Source organism: Lynx canadensis, chromosome D1 (assembly GCF_007474595.2).
Source record: "Lynx canadensis isolate LIC74 chromosome D1, mLynCan4.pri.v2, whole genome shotgun sequence".
NCBI classification, from domain to species: Eukaryota; Metazoa; Chordata; class Mammalia; order Carnivora; family Felidae; genus Lynx; species Lynx canadensis.
Genome location: NC_044312.2, coordinates 12,532,779 through 12,553,820, shown reverse-complemented (window position 1 = coordinate 12,553,820; position 21,042 = coordinate 12,532,779). Strand labels below are relative to the sequence as shown.

The 21,042-nt window shown below is 37.3% G+C and overlaps 2 pseudogenes; both read right to left on the bottom strand.

Moving 5' to 3' along the window:
* The window catches only part of LOC115525417, a 90,416-nt pseudogene extending 69,796 nt beyond the window's left edge, over positions 1–20,620 (bottom strand).
* LOC115526699 lies at positions 13,600–13,700 on the bottom strand (annotated as a pseudogene).
* Positions 20,621–21,042: the final 422 nt, after the last annotated feature.

Below are 21,042 nucleotides of genomic sequence, written 5' to 3'. Positions count from 1 at the left end.
TTTTCTTGTGGTTGACTTCAAGTTTCATAGTGTTGTGGTATGAAAATATGCACGGTATGATCTTGATCCTTTTATACTTGTTGAGGGCTGATTTGTGTCCCAGTATATGGTCTATTCTGGAGAATGTTCCATGTGCACTGGAGAAGAATGTATATTCTGCTACTTAGGATGAAATGTTCTGAATATATCTGTTAAGTCCATCTGGTCCAGTGTGTCATTCAAAGCCAGTTTCTTTGTTGATTTTTTGATTAGATGATCTGTCCATTGTTGTGAGTGGGGTGTTGAAGTCTCTACTATTATGGTTACTGTTATCAGTGAGTTTCTTTACGTTTGTGATTAATTGGTTTATATATTTGGGTGCTTCACATTTGGTGCATAAATGTTTACAATTGTTAGGTCTTCTTGGTGGACAGACCCCTTGATTATGATATAATGCCCTTCTGCATCTCTTGATACAGTCTTTATTTTAAAGTCTAGATTGTCTGATGTAAGTATGGCTATTCTGGCTTTCTTTTGTTGGCCATTAGCATGATAGATGGTTCTCCATCCCCTTATTTTCAATCTGAAGTTGTCTTAGGTCTACAGTGGGTCTCTTGTAAACTGAATATAGATGGATCTTGTTTCTTATCCATTTGGTACCCTATGTCTTTTGATGGAGCATTGAGTCCATTGATGAGAGTAAGTACTGAAAGATATGAATATTGCCATTATGTGCTTGTAGAGGGGAGGTCTGGTGGGGGGCGGGTCCTTGAAGCTTTGGGTGGGGGGGGGAGAGAGGGGGAGGAGAAAGGGAGAGAGAGAGGAGAGGGGGAGGAGAGAGAGAAGAGAGAGGGACGAAGAGAGAGGGAAGAGAAGGGAGGAGGATGAGAGGAAGAGAGGGGAGAGAGATATTTATATATTATATATATATTTTTTTATATATTTACATATATGTATATGTAAATTTACATATATATATGTGTGTATATATACCTATCTATATATACATATTCTCCCCTCAGAGAGTCCCCCATAAAATTTCTTACAGGGCTGCTGTAGTGGTCACAAACTCCTTTAATTTTTGTTTGGGAAACTTTTTATCTCTCCTTCTATTTTGAATGACAACCTTGCTGGATAAAGAATTCTTGGATGCATATTTTCTGATTCAGCATACTGAATATATTCTTCCACTCCTTTCTGGCCTGCCAAGTTTCTGTGGATAGGTTGCTGCGCAAACCTGATCTCTCTTCCCTTGTAGGTTAGAGACTTTTTTTTCCCTTGCTGCTTTCATGATGTCTCCTCGCCTGAGTATTTTGTGAATTTGACTATGATATGCCTTGTTGATGGTCGGTTTTTGTTGAATCTAATGGGGGGTCCTCTGTGATTCCTGGTTTTTGATGTCCGTGTCTTTCCCCAGGTTACCAAAGTTTTCTGCTATGATTTGCTCACATAACCCTTCTACCCCTATTTGTCTCCCTTCCTCTTCTGGTATCCCTAGGATTCAGATCTGGTTCCTTTGGCATGAGTCACTGATTTCTCTAATTCTTCAATCGTGTTCTTTTCCTTAATCTCCTTCCTGTTTTCTGCTTCATTATTCTCTGTAAGTTTGCTGATTCTAAATTATTGTGATTCTAAATTCTGGTTCAGACATCTTGCTTGTATCTATGTTGGTTAAATCCCTGGATGTTGTTTCTTCGTGCTCTTTCTTTTGTGGTGAATTCTTTCTTTTTGTCATTTTGAAGGGAGAAAAGGAATTAATGAGGTAGAAAAATTAAAAATTAAAAAATTAAAATTAAAATTAAAAAATTAAACACACACTCACACAAAAGTTGAATAAATGATGCTAGTTCCTAGGTGTGTTTGGGTCTGGGTGTTAAAAGTGGTTTGACAGATTAGACAATAAAAAGGTGGCGGGGGGAATAGAAATAGTTTGAGCATTTGAAAAAATGAATACACTGAAGTAGACTAAAATGAGATGGGAGTAGAATAGAATTTGAAAAAATATAGACAAAAGTAAAGAATACAGTAGAAAAAAATTAAAGAAAAATATTTTTAATAAAAATAAATTTTTTTTCTTTTTCTGTATTTGAGAAAAAGAAAAGGAGAAATGATTTTAAAAAATCGTTGGAAATTTGAAAAAGTGAATATACCATAGTAGACTAAAATAAAATGAAGGAAGTAAAACAGAATTTGAAAAAATTTACATACAAGCAAACAATGTAGTAAAAAATTAAAAATATTTTAAAGAAATTGAAAGTAAACAGGAAGTTTTTCTCTTTCTGCATTCAAGAAAAGAAAAGACGTGTAAAAGAGAAAAGAAAGAAAATTAAATAAATGGACCTGCTAACAGATTGAAGTAGGACTGAAATTACTTCATTTTCCCCTAGAAGTCAGACTATGTAGCGCTTTATAGTCCATAAACTAAGCAGGCAGTGAGACTTGCATTCTTGAAGTTGGCCATTTGGGCTGGGCTCAGTGTAACAGCTATGCTCTCCACTAGATGGCGCTGCTATCCTACTGGGGTGGATTGTTGGGGTGCTTGTATGTGCATTTGCGCATGCGCAGGTGAAAATGGTGCCACCCAGCTACCCAGTCGGTTCTCCAGGATCAGCAATCACGCACCCCTCCTCAGTCTTGAGCTCTTGTCCACTCCCCGCTTCTTCACTCTCCGTGACCAGGCCCCAGGCAGCACCTCTCTCCCGAGTTTTGTCTCAGATGCAGCTGTTTTCTCTGGCCCCTTACTTCTGAAGGACTGTGGCTTTGATCTGTTCCCCCCACCCCCCCGTGAGAGGGTCTCACTGGGCAATGGCCGAATGAGCAACGGCTGAATGTCGGCTGCATCCGTGAACGCTTGTTGGACCCTGATGCTGCCAGTGCCCCAAGACTGTGGCCAGGTGCCAGTCCGCCCCAGAAAAAGTTCGTGAGACAGTGTAGCAGCAGCGTTTCAGGGATTATGGAAAATCACAACACACATCTGGCACCAGGCTTCACCCACAATGACCTTGTTCCAGCACCCGGGAATGTGGCCATTTTCTGGGGTCTGCTGGGATCAGGTGGCGTCAACAGTCTCTACCAAATGTCCTTCCAGCAGTGGAACCACTTTTCCCCGTGTGGTCTGAGAACCTCCCAGACCCCACTCTGCTCCTGGGGATTCGCCCTTCCCACCAGAGCACCGCCAGGTATGGAGCTGCGGAGTTGCAGCCTTTGCGCTCCCCTTGTTTACAGTCTTAATGGAATTTAAACCCTCACCTTTCTCCTTTGTCCCTTTTTAGTTTAGTCCCTATGGCTGTTTCCAATTTTCCACTTTCTCTCCAGCTGCTTTTGGGGAGGGTGCTTTTCCCGTGTCCCCCCCACCCAGTCTCCTTCCTCTTTCTGCTCGCAAAAGCACCTCCCTTCGTGCTCCTTCTCACTTCCCACGTTCAGCTCTCTGCGCCGCATACCTGCTGAATTCTGTGGTTCAGGTTGTGAAGATTGTTGTGTTAATCAATCAATTTTCTAGGTGTGTAGGATGGTTTAGTGTTGGTCTGACTGTATTTCATTGACATGAGACACACAAAAAAATTCCATGCTGTTCCACCATCTTGGCTCCTCTCTCTTAGCACATTATTTTAAATCACCACTACCTCCCATCTAGATCAGTTAACAATCTCCTGTTATTTGACAGTTATTTATTAAGCACCTACTATGTGCCAGACACTCTTCTGGGCACTTGGGATATACCAATAAATAAATACAGATAAAATGCTTGCTCTTATGCAGGTCACCTTTTATTAGGTGATGATGGACAATAGGTAATGAACATAATAAATCCATAAATTATGTAATACTTCGGAAAGTGAAAAGCATTATTGCAAAAAAAAAACAAAAAACAGAGTAAGGGTAATGCTAACATGCAAGTAAGGCTGTTTCTAGTGTTAAATAAAGAATATGACACTGAGGACAGACTTGAAGGAAGAGATTTAGCAATGTGAAAACCTGGAGGAAAAGAAGCCAGAGGAAACAGCCAGTCTAAGAATGTCTGGGGTAGAGTAAGTGGGTTTTTGTTTCCTTTAATTGAGTCTGAAGCACTGTACTAAGGAGTTTGGACCCTGTCCTCTACAGGAAGAGCCACTGAAATTGGTTAGAGTAACATATCCAAATTTTCATTTTAGAAATATCATCTCAGATTCTTGAACACAAGGATGATGTCCTGTATTTCTGTATCCCTAATACTTAATTCAGTGCTAGACACAGTCTGTATTCAACAAATATTTGTTGAATAAATGATGAGAACAGGCTTGGACTGGAGACAGGGAAATTAATTAGAAGACTACTATTTCAATACCAAGGATAAGAAATGACAAAGGCCTGAACTAAATCAAGACAATAGGGATAGAGAGAAAAAGGTTCAATTTGAGAGCTATTTAGGAGGTAGAATTTATGAGGGTTAGTGGCAGCTTGCTTGTGAAGAGAGTTTTGGTTTTGTTGACTAATGAGCTGTGGCAACATAGGAGAAATGGGAGAAAGAGCAGAGAGTTTGTTTTCATTTGATTCTGTTTGTGCCAAGAAGGGTAGTAAGAGAGATGATAAATTCAGTATATATTTCTTTGATACCAACACTAGTGGAAGACTGAGTTGAAGAAAACTGATGAGCAGCACATACTCAAGGGTGAGACACAGAGGAAGTCAGCTCTGGGGCTACATAGCAGAGATTCTCAAACTTAGCAGGCATAAGAATCAGCAGGGAAGCTTGTTAATACTTAATAAATTTAGGCTTAAGCGCAGAAATTTCTTTTCAGTAGTACTGAAGCATGGCCCAGGAATCTGCATTTTGCGCACACACAGAAACCCAGCTGCTGTTCCAGTGCATAGACAGTCGAGACCTCACTTTAATATTAGTAGTGGATAATGGGACCTGAGCAGGTGAATTAAAAGGTGTAAGGGTGAAAGAGAAAAAGATTAGAAGGAAAAATCTAGAGAGCACAGATACGATGGAGAGGACTCACAAACGGAAACAAACCTTCTGAGCTATAGTCTGAATGCTCTTTTATTTCCCAGGTCACATCTTACCCATTGTGAGTCTTGAATTTACAACCCCAAGGTTAAAAGTCACATGCTCTACTGACTGAGCCAGCCAGCCACCCCTTATGGTCCTTTTTGTTTGGATCTGGAAGTTTGTATTAGATAGAGGTAAGAAAGAACCTTTTAAAAGAAATTGTGTTTAAATTTAATGGCTTTAGTGGCTAAACTAAGGAGTCTTATCTCATTGGTGCCATCATCTGTGCAAGCCATTAGTGAAAATTTTTGACAGGGACAAGAAGATTATGAAAGCAGAAAGTTTGAAAGATCAATTTTGTACTATACACTTGTGAGAAAGAGAAAGCATAAGCAAGATCAGTTAAAGACTGCAGAAAAGTAGTTAAAAAAAAACTAGCTGAACTATGCCAAACAAATAAGAAAACCCTTATGGAAAAAAGTAGACTAGGGCTGAAACAGAGATTTAACTGGACTGGAGTCTCAAAAGCCAATATCAGAAAGAATTTTTTGGAAAGATGGTTGGTAGAGCCAAATGCTAGCGTTGGCTGCAAATCCACTGTCAAAGGGACTAATCCTCTTTTCACATCTGTTTCTAAGATGACATGCTTTTAATTTTTAGATTTTTCCTTGATAATCAAGGTGAGATTTCAAAGGATATGACCATTCCTGAAATTTTGAAAAAGGAAACAATTGTGGTCTCTCTCTCTCTCTCTCTCTCTCTCTCTCTCTCTCTCTCTCTTGTTTCGTTTCATTTTGTTTTTGGTGGTGACGGTTTGGTTTTGGTTTGGGGCGAATTGTTTTTGCTTTGATACTTGGTAAAATTTTATCCAGGAAATAGAATAAATCAAGAAAAGGAAAAAAGCGTTGAAAGCCCATGAGTCAAGCCATTCTAGGTTTCTTTCTTGCTTGCCCTTGCCCTTGCCCTTCCTTTCTTTCTTCCTTCCTCCTTCCTTTCTTCCTTCTTATATGGTCTTCTGCAGCCAAATAAGTGACACAGAAAACTAACAAAAATATCAACATCAGCAGTAATTTATGAACTATGGCATTTATAAACCAAGTTAGTATCCTTTAAGAGAGGACAGGAGACATAATCACACATTAAGTCGTACACACATGATACTGCTCTACATACATCCCTCAAAACTTTCCAGAAAAGGTTACTTATATTCTATGCAGCTGCTATCTCCTGGGTCTTCAGAAAGCTTCCTTAAATGTTTTACTAGAAATCAGACACAGTGGTCCTTCCTAAAGCCAGGAAGTGAACTTGTTAAAGGACTCCTTTTCCTGACTCGGGTTAATTCTTCCATTTGGAATGACATAAGGGCTCTGAGCCTTTTCTCTCCTCAAGTACTTAGTGGCTATAGCAAAGTTTTAGCAATGGTTTACCCTAAGAAACACTCTTTTCTGGTGCCCTTCAATGCATCCTAGTGTCTAAATCTCAGATACACAAATATATATATTACTTGGTGTTCTCTCTCCCTGATCTTCCCCTCCTCATGAAGCTTCATTTTATTTTTATTTTTATTTTTATTTTTATTTTTATTTTTATCTTTCAAGTTTTTGTTTAAATTCTAGTTAACACATAATGTAATGTTAGTTTCAGGAGAAGAATTTAGTGATTCATCACTTACATATAACACCCACTGTTCTTCACAAGCGCTGTCCTTAATACCTGTCATCCATTTAGCCCATTTCCCCACCAACCTCCCCTCCAGCAACCCTCAGTTTATTCTCTATAGTTAAGAGTCTCTTAAGGTTTGCCTCCTTCTCTTTTTTTTCTCTTTCCCCTATGTTGATCTGTTTGGCTTGTTAAATTCTACATATGTGTGAAACCATATGGTATTTGTTTTTCTCTGACTTTCTTCACTTAGCATAATGCACCCTAGCTCCATCCACATCAATGCAAATGGCAAGATTTCATTCTCTTTATGCAATGGCAATGCAAATGGCAATATTCCATTGTATATGTATATATGCCATATCATTATCCATCCATCAGTCAATGGAGACTTGGGCATTTCCATAGTTTGGCTATTGTTGATAATGCTGCTATAAACATCAGGGTGCATATGCCCCTTTGAATCAGTACTTCTGTGTCCCGTGGGTAAATCCCTACTAGTGCAAATGCTGGGTTGTAGGGTAGTTCTATTTTTAACTTTCTGAGGAACCTCCATACCATCTTCCAAACTGGCTGAGCCAGTTTGCATTCCCACCAACTGTGTGAGGAGATTCCCCTTTCTCTACATCCTCGCCAGCATCTGTTTTTTTCCTGAGTTGTTCATTTTAGTCATTCTGACAGGTTTGAGGTGGTATCTCTTTGTTGTCTTGTTTTGTTTTTCCCTGATGATGAGTGATTTCCCTGATGATGAGCATATTTTCATGTGTCTGTTAGCCATCTGGATGTCTTCTTTGGGAAAATGTCTTTTGATGTATTCTGCCCATTTATTAACTGGATTATTTGTTTTTTAAGTGTTGAGTTTGATAAGTTATTCATAGATTTTTAGATGCTAATTCTTTTTTCGGGTCTGTCATTCATAAATATCTTCTTTTATTCTGTTGCCTTTTGTGTTGATTGTTCCTTTGCTTTGCAGAAGCTTTTTATCTTAACCAGGAAATTAAAGGAGAAATAAAAAAAACATGGAAACAAATGAAAATGAAAACACAACAGTTCAAACCTTTGATATGCAACAAAATCAGTCATAAGAGGGAAGTAGAGAGCAATACAGGCTACCTCAAGAAGCAGGAAAAATGTCAAAACACAATCTAGGCTTGCACCTAAAGAAGCTAGAAAAAGAAAAGCAGATGAAGACTGAAGCCACTAGAAGGGTAATAATAAAGATGAGAGCAGAAATAAATGCTATCAGAACAACAACAACAAAAAACAGATCAATAAAACTAAGAATTGGTATTTTGAAAGAATTTATTAAATGTATAAACCCCTAGCCAGACTTATCAAAAAGAAAAAAGAAAGGACCCAAATAAATTAAATCATAAGTGAGAGAGATCACAACCAACACCACAGAAATACAAACAATTATAAAAGAATACTATGAAAAATTACATGCCAACCCACTTGGGCAACCTGGAAGAAATGGGTACATTTCTTGAAACTTCATTTTAAATCTCCTATTTGATTTTTAGGCAGCTTGTTTCCAACTCAGGTTTTAAATCTCTTCACGTTGAAGTAGTTGAGAAACATTGCCATAAGTGACAAGGGTATATTCTTTAGAAAAGGCCATTGTTAAGTGGCCAGAATTTTAGTTTATTTTTTAAACCTAGAATCCCAAAAGTATGTGACAAAGACCTAAATTATGTAACTGTTTCTCAAACTTTTTTTTCCTGGGGTCCACAATAAGAAAACCCTATGAAACCTCATTTCAGAGCATATACAGAAAACACAAGTCTGTTAAAACAATGTTTATCCTAACCACATGCAATGTGTTATATTTTGTAGTTATTCTATTTGACTCCCTTCCGTTCTATTCCAGTTGTAAAGTATTTTCCATGCCCAAATAAAATAACTTTACTATCGCCTTAAGGGTTGTAATGCACCATTTGAAAAGCACAGACTGACCAGCCTGTGGTTCTCCCTCCTGTCTTTGCTATTAAACCTAAAAATAAGAGTTGAAAAGTACCACATCTATGGATGCACATATTCTTTCAGAGGAATTACAACCATCCAGAGTTTCTTTGGTTCAAGCAGTCTTTATTTTCAGTGTTAGAGTTTCCCTCTAAGCTTCATTGGTCAAAAGCTGAAATGCCATTTATGGCCACAGTGTGCACCTGGCATCACAAAACTCCCGTCCATGACCTGCTCCTGCTCACTCCACACAGCCAGAAGAAAGAAGCCAGGAGGGAGTTCTTCAGTGCGTTTTAGAGAAGAGATCTAATTACAGCCTATTGCCACCTGTGGTTGAGGCCTTGCATATTTTTATACCAAGTGCATTTCCTTTAAAATGCCTGTAGTTTTGCTCTCATGAGGAAATAGTCACTTCCACAGTAGCAGAAGTATTTGAAAAACTGGGGAAGAAGGAAAACAGAAGCCCTTGGTCTATAGTTCCTGAACAACTGAGACTTGATTGGCTGATTTCTCTCATATTTGGAGGCTTTTTTTCATAAGTTCTTTCTCTTGCTGTAACAACTGCATATGCTGATTTTTTTTAATTTACATTTATTTAACATATAGTGTAATATTGGTTTCAGGAGTAGATTTTAGTGATACACCCTTACATACAACACCCATTGCTCTCACACAAGGTGCTTTCCTTTTATCTCTCACCCATCTAGCCCATCTCCCACCCACCTCCCTCCATCAACCCTCAGTTTGTTCTCTGTATTAGAGTCTTCGTCTGTAGTTTGTTTCTCCCACCATTCTTCTCTTCCACCACTCTCATATGTCATCTTGTTTTGTTTCTAAATTCCACATATGAGTGAAATCATCTGGCATTTGTCCTTTCTCTGATTTATTTTGCTTAGCGTAATACATCCTGGCTCATCCATGTCATTCAGTTGGCAAGATTTCATTCTTTTTGATGGCTGAGTAATACTCGTGTGTTGTGTGTGTGTGTGTGTGTGTGTGTGTGTGTGTGTGTGTGTGTTGGGGGGGGAGAGAGAGAGAAAGACAGACAGACAGGACACACGCTCTGTGTAGAAAACTCAAAAGACTCCACCAAAAACTTGCTAGAACTAATACATGAATTCAGCAAAGTTGTAGGCTAGAAAATCAACATACAGAAATCTGTTGCATTTTATACACTAATGAAGCAGCAGAAAAAGAAATCAATGAATCCCATTTGCAATTGCACCAAAAACAATAAGATACCTACAATGAACCTAACCAACAATGATTTAAGTTAAATCTCAGGTCATAAAAGGAAGAGCCATAGGTCTAAATCCCAGTACAACTTAGATTCTGTGGCAGATCTAAAGGAGCAAACTCTGTGGACATGAGTATCCCTACCACTAAAGGTGGTACGTGTTCACAGTACAGCCACCTACCAGATGACCTGTTACACCATACTACTACCAGCCATGCTCAACTTGAATTGCTCTGCATGGGGATATCTATAGATAGAAATATGGAGAGAGGTATAAGAAAATATAGATAGATCCAATTATAGAGATATCGATATAGATATGTATATAGGTATACATGCATGTTTTTCAATATAGGGTCTATGTATATACATTTAATACTTGTTTGCCAATCTTTCCAGGCACCTATCCATACAATCGTATGGATATCAGAACTGTGATCATAGCATGTTGGAGATTGGCCAGAGATATGATAATTCTAAAGGAATTTATTGGGGGAGTGGGGGAAAGACAGTGCTCTGAGCTACTGGCATAATTACCATGACCACATAGAGAATAACACAGTAAACAGACATTTGCTTTGCACCCCTAAAATAATTAGCTCATGTTGTTTTGTAATAGTGTTGAGCTGGTCAGGGCAAACACTACCACCCTTAGTAACAAAGAGCCTGTGATGTGGAGAAAGGCCACAAAACCTGTCTGAGCTCATAGTTCAGCAATTGAGTTGGGGCTGGAGCTCCAGGACCCTGACCTTTGTGGACCTTGCACCCCACAGAAAGTAGGGTCTGGTTCCAAAATCCTTGAGACCAGATTGAGAGGAAATAAACACGATGAAGAGAGCTGAATTTTAGGATGAAGTAACATAGTCCTGACTGGTGCTTCTCGAAGTTATTTTGCCTGATGGTGGAGGGAAGTGAGGCCATATGTGTGGCAGGAAGGTTGTTAGAAAATGTACACAGCACGTTTTTTCACACTGTTAATTTTACTCAATTATTTTGTGTTAGGGGTAGGTGATTAAAGCTCTTTAATTGGTAAATAAACTTCAACCATAGGGAAAAATGCAACATATGCTTGGTTTTTAAGATAAAAGACCGCTAAAGAATTTTAATCTCTTAGCAGGATCTTTTATAGCAATATCCATAGGCCCCTGGAGATTAGAGTTTATTCTTCTTTACTTTTAGAATACATTTGTAGAGAAGTTTGAACTAGCCTCTAAGAAACTCTCCTGGCACACACTCAGAGAAACCACAAGAATGTGTGTGTACCCTTGTGTGAGAGGTTGCTCTGACCTCATGAACATAGCTATCCAGTCTGGGGACAGTGGGGGAAGAAAACGAACATTTGTTCTAGGCAGAACATTAAGAACCCACTCCTGATATTTCCATCCGTTTGGAAGAACATTTGATAATTTTTTTTAAGAAGGAACCCAAAATTCTCTACTTATTCCTGTTCCAGAAGGCCTGGCTTGGTCTAATGCTGCTTGGACAGGACAAGTAAGCTTCTCTGATTCTGGAATTCAGTATTAGACCCCTGGCCTGTAGACATGCAACATTCTCCAACTTCACCTTTCTTATATATGACAGTGAATTTTGGGGCGTGGTTCTCCATTTTGAGAGAGAGTATGTGTGTGAGTACACGCACAAGTGGGGGACAAGTGAAGGAGGGGCGGGGGGGGGAATCTCAAGCTGACAGCACAGAGTCTGACAAAGGACTGTAACTCACCAACTGTGAGATCATGACGTGAGCTGAAATCAAGTGTTGAACCCTTGACCAAGTAAGCTACCCAGGCAACCTTGCTTACTTTTTTCTAATTTCTAAACTCATTTAGAACTCAACGGAGAGGAAAGAATATATTTATTAGAACTCATTTGAAAACCCATGAATTTCCTCATTACTATGTGCCATCATCTGCACTTAAACTTTTTGTTCATCTTCTCATTGAACTGCTATAAACTTGAAGACGTAGAAAGCATTATTTCCATTACATACACGTAAAAAGGGATACTCAGAAAAGTAAAACAATTTGCTTGTACTCCTTCCTATAAGCCTGTGCCTAGGCCTATGTCTCCATGAAGGAGAGAGAAGTACAAACTGTGTCCCATAAACCAAATCTAGTCTTTGGCCTGTTTTATAGAAGTTTTTCTTGGAGGACCACCAGGCCCACTTACTGCCTTTTGTTGCGTTCTCCCTACAACAGCAGAGTAGGGCACAGAGCTGAGGAATTGTGACAGAGGTCATATGAACCCCAAGCCTAAAATACTTACTATCTGGCTCTTGACAGAAAAAGTTTGCTGATGACCCCTGGTCTGAACAATCTAATAATTGGTTGGATTCATAAGAATAAAAAAGTGAGTGGGCAACAAGAAGAGAAGGTTGTGTTCAGCAGGTAGCATAGTCAAGTGGCAGAGAAATATGGCTGATGACAAGTTGTAACATGTGCCTATGGGTCTGATGATCTGAAGTGGTATGAAGAGGGAAGGTCACTGGGTTGAAGACAGATAAGAAGCTAGGGGGACTTACATGTCAGATGTGCCATCTTTGAGACTATAAAAACTCCCAAAATGAGAATGGGGAGGAAGGTCGTGAACTGCATACTAAACTCTATTAAAATATAAGAGAGATCTTGACAGAAGGCAAAGGAGGGTGGTGAGGGTGTTAGCAGGAGAGAATAACCCTCCATAACAGGAGGGATTCCATAGAAGAGGGTGATATAGATGAAACCAAGAATGGTTTGCATTCCACATTCTATATTCAGTGTCCTCTAGCCTCAAAATGAACAGATGTTCCCTTAATTTTTTCCCAGTATGTCACACATTCCATTATTAGAGCATATATCCCACATAATTTTTTTGTTTTAACAACGTTGTTGAGCTAGAGTATGCATACCATAAAATTCACCCAGTGTAAGGTTCACTGACTCTTAATGAATGTACCTAGTTGTGAAACCATCACAAAAAAATTTTGGCACATTTCCTTTTGTACCCAGAAGATCCCTTGTGTCCATCTACAGTCCCTTCTCATTCCCACTTCCAGCCCCAGATAGATATCTGTTAACCTGCTATGAGTCTCTGGGTTTTATGGATGTTTCATATAAATGTAATCATTCAATACATGGTCTTTTATGACTTTTTTTTCCCACTCAGCATAAAAGTTTTTATGAGGTTTTATACGAATAGCAGCATGAATCAGTACTTTATTCCTTTATATTGCTGAACTGTAATCCGTCGCATACATAGACCAAATTTTATTTATCCATTCATCAGTTGATGGATATTCAGGGTTTCCCCTTTGGCGATCTTGCTAATAATGCTGCCATGAACATTTATGTACTGTTTTTGTATAGAGGTATGATTTCATTTCTCTTGGGTATATATCCAAGGACTGGAATTTCTGGGCACATGGTAACTCTACGTTTAACATTTTGAGGAGCTGCTAGACAGTTTTCCAAAGCAATTGTGCCATTTTATACTCCCACCAGCAATGTATGAGGATCCCCATTTCTCCACATCCTCGCCAACACTTGCTATTGTCTTTTTATTTATAGCTATCTCCAACGTGATTTTTATTTGCATTTCCCTAATGACTAATGATGCTGAGCATCTTTTCATGTGCTGATTGCCTTTTTGTGTATCATCTTTGGTGAAATGTCTATTCATCTCTTCTGTCCATTTTTAAAATTGGTTTGTGTTTTTATTATTGAGGTGTAAGAGTTCTTTATTCTAGTTACAAGTACCTAGTTGGATAGATAGGGGAAAATATTTTCTCCAATTTTGTGGGTTTTATTTTTTCATAAAAAGGGAATGCTTCACAAATTTATGTCATCTTTGTGCAAGGGCCATGCTAATCTTCTCTGTATCGTTCCAATTTTAGTATATTTGCTGCTAAAGCAACCACTGTTGTTTTATTTTTTAAATGGTGTCCTTTGAACCACAAACATTTTTTTTTTCTTGCAATGAAGCAGAATCTTTTTTTCTTTTGTTCCTTGTGTTTTGGTATCATAATTCAGAAGGCTTCGTCTAACCTAAGGTCACAAGTATTTCCTTGTATATTTTCTTTTAGGAGTTTTGTAGTTTTCCTTGTATAATCATTTAGGTCTATGATCTATTTTGAGTTAATTACTACATATGAAGTCCAGCTTCATTCATTTGCTTATGGTTACAGAGTTGTCCCAGCATCATTTATCAAATAGACTATTCAGACGATTATTTTCCTATTGAATTGTCTTGGAACCCACACCAAAAATCAAGTAATTATAAATGTAAGGGTTTATTTCTGGACTGTGAATTCCATTCCATTCATTTATAAGTCTATCCTCATGCCAGGACCACACAGGCTTGATTATTGTTACTTTGTAGAAGGTTTCAAACTGGGAAGTGTGAATTCTCTAATCTTATTTTTTTTCCCCCACGATTGTTTGTCTATTACATGTACCTTGAATTTCCACATGAATTTTAGGAAGTAAAGTGCTACTTTCCAAGAAAAAAAAACTGGGAATTTGTTAGAGATGGTGTTAAATCTTAAAGATCGATTTGGAGAGGATTGTCATCTTCACAGTGTTAAGTTCTCTGGTCCATGAATGAGGGATGACTTTGATATTTTTAAGGTCTTCTTTGATTTCTTTTTTTTTTTTAACTTTTTAATGTTTGCTTATTTTCAGAGAGAAAGACATAGCATGAGTAGGGGAGGGGCAGAGAGAGAAAGAGAGGGAGACACAGAATTGGATGCAGTGTCCAGGCTCTGAGCTGTCAGCACAGAGCCTGTTGTGGGGCTCAAACCCATGAATCATGAGATCATGACCTGAGCTGAAGTCAAATGCTTAATTGACTGAGCCACCCAGGGACCCCAGGTCTTCTTTAATTTCTTGCAACAATGTTTTTTAATATTCAGATTATAAGATTTCATTTATTTAATTTATTCTCAGATACTTAATTTTTTGCAACTATAAATAGAATTGTTTTCTTAATTTAACTTTCAGATTGTTCATTGATTTATACAAATACAAGTGATTTTCATATTTTGATCTGCCCTGCAACCTTGTTGAATTCTTTTTGTTGTCGTTGTTCTAATAATTTTTAGTGGATTGCTTGGGCGTTTTTTTTTTTTTTTTTTTTTTTTTTCAACGTTTATTTATTTTTGGGACAGAGAGAGACAGAGCATGAACGGGGGAGGGGCAGAGAGAGAGGGAGACACAGAATCGGAAACAGGCTCCAGGCTCTGAGCCATCAGCCCAGAGCCTGACGCGGGGCTCGAACCCACGGACCGCGAGATCGTGACCTGGCTAAGTCGGAGGCTTAACTGACTGTGCCACCCAGGGCCCCGATTGGGCGTTTCTATACAGGGTATCATCATGTCACCTGCAAATAGAAATAATTTTACTTCTTCTTTTCCACCTGAATGCCTAATTCCTTCTTAATGCCTAATTACCCTGCCTGGAATCTCCAGCACAATGTTGAGCAGCAGTGGTGAAAGCAGGCATCCTTGCCTTTATCTTGATCTTAGAGGAAGCGTTCAGTATTTCACTTAAGTTGTTTCGTTTAAGTATGATATTAGTTGTGGGTTTTTCATAGATGCCCCTTAGCAAGTGGAGGAAGTTCTATTAATGGTATGTTGAAGGTTTAATCATGAAAAGCTGTTACATTTTGTCAAATGCCTTTTTGGTGTGTAGTGAGATGACCCTGTGAGATTTGTGCTTTATTCTATGGATAAGTTACATTACACTGATTTCCACATGTTAAACTCATATTGCATTCCTGGAATAAATCCTATGTGGTCATGGTGTATAATCCTTCTTAAAGTTAATGAATGTGGTTTGTTAATATTTTATTGAGTATTTTGCATGTATATTCATAAGAGATACTGGTCTACAGTTTTCTTGTAGTGTCTTTGTCTAGTTTTGAGATCAAATAATACAGGCTTCATAGAATGAGTTGGGAAGTGATCCCTCTTCTTTTTTTTTAAAGGGGTTTATGAATAATTGGTATTAATTTTTTTAAGTGTTTAGTTGAATTCAGCAATAAGGTCATCTGGATCTGGGCTTTTCTTTGCAAGAAGTTTTTAAATTACCAATTCATTTTTTAAAATGTGTTGTAGGTCATTAACGTTTTCTTTCTTTTTTACTCAGTGTTGGTTGTTTGTCTCTTTAGGAATTTATCTACTTCACGGAAATTATCTAATTTGTTAGCATACAGTTATTCATGGCACTTCCTTATAATCCTTTTTTTTTTAATTTTTTTTTCAACGTTTATTTATTTTTGGGACAGAGAGAGACAGAGCATGAACGGGGGAGGGGCAGAGAGAGAGGGAGACACAGAATCGGAAACAGGCTCCAGGCTCTGAGCCATCAGCCCAGAGCCTGACACGGGCCTCGAACTCACGGACCGCAAGATCGTGACCTGGCTGAAGTCGGACGGTTAACCGACTGCGCCACCCAGGCGCCCCAAATCCTTTTTATTTCAGTAAAATAACAGTGATTTATCCTTTTATTCTTGACTTTAGTAATTTAAGTCTTCAATTTTTTTCCTGTCCAGTCTAGATAAAGGTATGTTAATTTTGTTGGTCTTTACAAAGGAACCCTTTTTTGGTTTTACTGATTGTTTTATTCTCTATTAATTTCTGCTCCAATTTCTATTTCCTTCCTTCTTCTTGCCTTGGGTTTAGTTTGCTCTTTTTCCACTTTCTTAAGATGGAGGTTAATTTATAATTCATTGATTTCTTTCTCAGAATATTCTAATTTTCCTTTTTGTTTCTTCTTTGGCACATTGATTATTCAGTAGTGTTTTACTTTCCACCTATTTGTGAATTTACCAAACCCATTGCCATTAGTAATGTCTAATTTCATTCAATGTGGTTAGAGAACATGCTCTGCATTATTTCAACTTACATATAGAGAGAAGCTTCTTCTTTGGCATAGTACATGTTCTGTCCTGGAGAATATTCCACGTGTACTTGATAAAATTGTGTAGTCTTCTGAGTGAAGACTTGTATAGATGTTTATTAGGTCTAGTTCATTTATAATGTTAAAATATTAGATTTCCTTGATCTTCTGTCGGGTTGTTGTAATTTTTTGAATGTGAAATATTGAAGTGTCTAACTATTCTCACTGAATTGTCTTATTTCTTCCTTCACTTAGTTTTGCTCCACTGGAGCAAACATTGTTAGATGCGTATATTTTTAAAAATTGTTATAAATCCCTGATTAATGCTTTTTATCACTAGAAAATGTTCCTCATTGTCTTTAGTAATATTGCTATAATTCTATTTTATCTATAGTAACTCCAGATTTTTTTCTGTATGAATTATACAGAAATTCTTTTGAAATTCTTTTACTTTGAGTCTCTCAGCATTATTAAATGTTGTTTGTCTCGTGTTGACAATTTAGAGTTGGTTCTTATTAACCAATCTGGCAGTCTGTGCCTTTTGATTGGATTGATTAATCCATTCACATTTAATGTTAATACTGAGATAATTGTACTTTTATTTTCAGTATGTCCCATTTTGGGTGTTTTATTTATTTTCTAAATCCAGTATAATAATATACTATCACTTTCAGGTGTATAATAAAGTGATTCAACAATTCTTTACATTATTCCATGCTCTTCATGATAAGTGTACTCTTAATCCTCTTCAACTATTTTGCCTATCCTCTTACCTCCTCTTTGGAAACAATAAGTTTCTTGTCTGTATTTAAGAGTCTAGTGTTTTTTGTCCTCCACCCCCCCACACACACACTTTTTTCCCTTAAATTCCACGTATGAGTAAAACCATAGGGTATTTATCTTTCTCGGATGGACTTATTTCACTTAACATTATACTTTCTACATTCATCCATGATGTCATAACTGGCAAAATTTCATTTTTATGGCTCAGTAATATTCCAGTGTGTGTGTGTGTGTGTGTGTGTGTGTGTGTGTGTGTATGTGAGTATCCCATCTATTTTTGATCCATTCATCTATGAATGAACGCTGTGTTGCTTTCATATCTTGCCTATTGTAAACAATGCTGCAATAAAACTCTGGGTGCATTTTCTTATATTATGGTTTTCATTGTCTTTGGGTAAATACTGAATAGAATTACTGGGTCATAGTATTTCTATTTTAATTTTTTGTACCTCCATGCTATTTTCCACCAGTTTGCATCCTACCGACAGTGCATGAGAGTTCCATTTTCTCCACATCCTCACCAACACTTGTTCCTTGTTCTTCAATTTACCCAATTCTGACAGCTGTGAGGTGATAGGTCATTGTGGTTTTGATTTGCATTTCTCTGATTATTAGAAATTTTGACTATCTTTTCATGTGTTGGTCATTTTTATGTTTATGGAATAATGTCTGTTTATGTCTTCTGTCCATTGTTTAATTGGATTATTTGGGTTTTGGGGTGTCGAGTTGTAGGAGTTCTTTATATATCTTGGATATTTATCCCTTATCATATATATCATTTGCAGATATCTTCTCGCATTCAGTAGGTTGTCTTTTAGTTTTGTTGACTGTTTCCTTTCTTGTGCAAAACCTTTTTATTTTGATATAGTGCTATCAGTTGTTTTTGTTTTGTTTGTTTTGTTTCCCTTGTCTTAGGAAAGAAACACTTCTAGAAAAATAGTGATATGGCCAATGGCAGAGAAATTACTGTCTGTGTTCTCTTCTAGCGTTTTTATGGTTTCAGGTCTCACATTTATGTCTTTAATACGTTCTGAGTTTCTTTTTGTGTATGGTGTTAGAAAGTGGTCTAGTTTCCTTCTTTTGCATGTAGCCGTCCAGATTTTTCAACACCCTTTGTTGAAGAGACCTTGCATATTTCCATTGCATATTCTTGCCTCCTTTGCCATCTATTAATTGACCATATAATTGTGGGTTTATTTCTGGGGTCTCTATCCTATTCCATTGACATATGTGTCTATTTTTGTGTCCATACCATACTGCTATGATTATTATAGCTTTGTAGTATATCTAGAAATCTGGGATTGTGATACTTCCAGTTTTGTTCTTTTTCAAGATTGCTTTGGTTATTCAGGGTCATGGTAGCTATACTTGTGGTGAATATAGCATAATATGTAAACTTACAAAGTCATTAAGTTGTATATTTGAATTATTCAGAATAATTCAGGATTATTCTAGTTCTGTGGAAAAATGCTGTTGGTGTTTTGATAAGAATTTCATTAAATCTGTAGATTGCTTTGGGGTTGTAGAAACATTTTATCAATAGTCCCCCAATCCATGAGAACGGACTGTATTTCCATTTATTTGTGTCATCTTCGGTTTTTTTCATCAGTGTTTGATAGTTTTTAGAGCACAAGCCTTTCGCATCCTTAGATAAGTTTATTCCTTGAAACATTATTTTTTGGTGTAATTGTAAACAAAATGGTTTTCTAAGTTTCTCTTTCTGCTACTTCATTATTAGTGTATTGAAATGCAACCGATTTCTGTATATTATTTTGTATCCTGGTAGTTTACTGAACTAATTTGTCAGTTTTAGTAATTTTTGGTAGAGTCTTAGGATTTTCTGTGTGTACTGTTATGCCTTTTGCAAATAGTGAAAGTTTTACTTCTTCCTTACCAATTTGAATGCCTTTTATTTATTTTAGTTGTCTGATTGCTTTAGCTAAGATTTCCAGTACTATGTTGAATGAAAATGGGGACAAAAATCTATGATAAAAACAGAGAGGGAGGCAAACCATATGAGTCTCTTTTTAAAAAATTTTTTTTATGTTTTCTTTATTTTTGAGAGACAGCATGAGGAAGAGAGTGGGAAAGAGAGGGAGAACAGAATCTCAAGCAGGTTTCAGGCTCTGCACTGTCAGCACGGAGCCCTATGTGGGGGTTGAACTCAGGAACCGTGAGATCATGACCTGAGCTGAAGTCATATGCCTAAACAACTGAGCCACTCAGGTGACCCCATAAGAGATTTTTAAATACAGAGAATAAACTGAGGGTGCTGGACCACGGTTGGATCAGGGAAATGGGCTAAATGGGTGATGGGTTTAAGGAGGGCACTTGTTGGGATGATCACTAGGCGTTATATGCAGAGTGATGAATCGCTAAATTCTATTCCCTGAAAACCATAAGTACGCTGTGTTAATTAACTTGGATTTAAATTTTTAAAACTGTTAAAATTATTTTTTTAAAAAGAATGTCAAAATTGCTCAGATATTTTGAATAAAAACAAAGATGTTATTTAAAAATTAGAATAAAAAATAATTACACCACCAAGAAAGTGGTTAGAGTAGACATCCTTGCCTTATTCCTGATATTAGTAGAAAAGCTCTCAGCTTTTCACCATTGAGTAGGGTAGCTGTGGGCTTTTATTACATGTGCTTTATTACGTTGAGGTATGTTCCCTCTAAACGTACTTGGCTGAGAGTTTTTATCATGAATGGATGTTGTACTTTGTCTAAAGCTTTTTCCACATCTATTGAGATGATTGTATTTTTTTGAGTATATTTGACACAATGTTACATTAGTTTCAGGTGTACAACTTAATGATTTGACACATGTATACAGTATGTTATGTTCACCACAAGTATACCTACCATCTGTCCCATTACATCACTGTTACAGTATCATTGATTGTGTTCCTTATGCTCTACCTTTTTATCGCTATGACTTATTCCATTACTGGAGGGCGTGTATCTCCTCTCTCCTTTCCATTTTGCCCAACTCCGACCCCTGTCCCCTGTTAGCAACTACCATTCTCTGTATTTATAGTTCTGATTCTTACTTTTTTTTTTAGATTCCATTTATGAGTGGAATCATAAGGTATTTGTCTTTCACAGTCGGACTTATTTCACTTACCTGAAACCCTATAGGTCCATCCATGTTGCCTCAAATGGCACCAATCTCCTTTTTATGGCTATGCAATATTCTATTGTGTATATATACCAAAATTTCGTTATCCATTTGTCTATTAACAGACACTTACATTGCTTCCATGTCTTAGCTATTGTAAATAATGCTGCAATAAACATAGGGGTTCATATATCTTTTTAAGTGTGTTCGTTTTTCCTGAGTAAATACCCTGTAGTGGAATTTTTGGACTATATGGTATTTTTTTTTATGAGGAACCTCCATACTGTTTTTCACAGGGACTATACCAATTTGCATTCTCACCAACAGTATGCAAGTGTTCCTTTTTCTCTACACTCCTTGCCAACACTTGTTATTTCTTATGTTCTTGATTTTTTCCCCATTTTAACAGGTATGATGTGATATCTCATTGTGGCTTTCATTTTTTCCCTCAT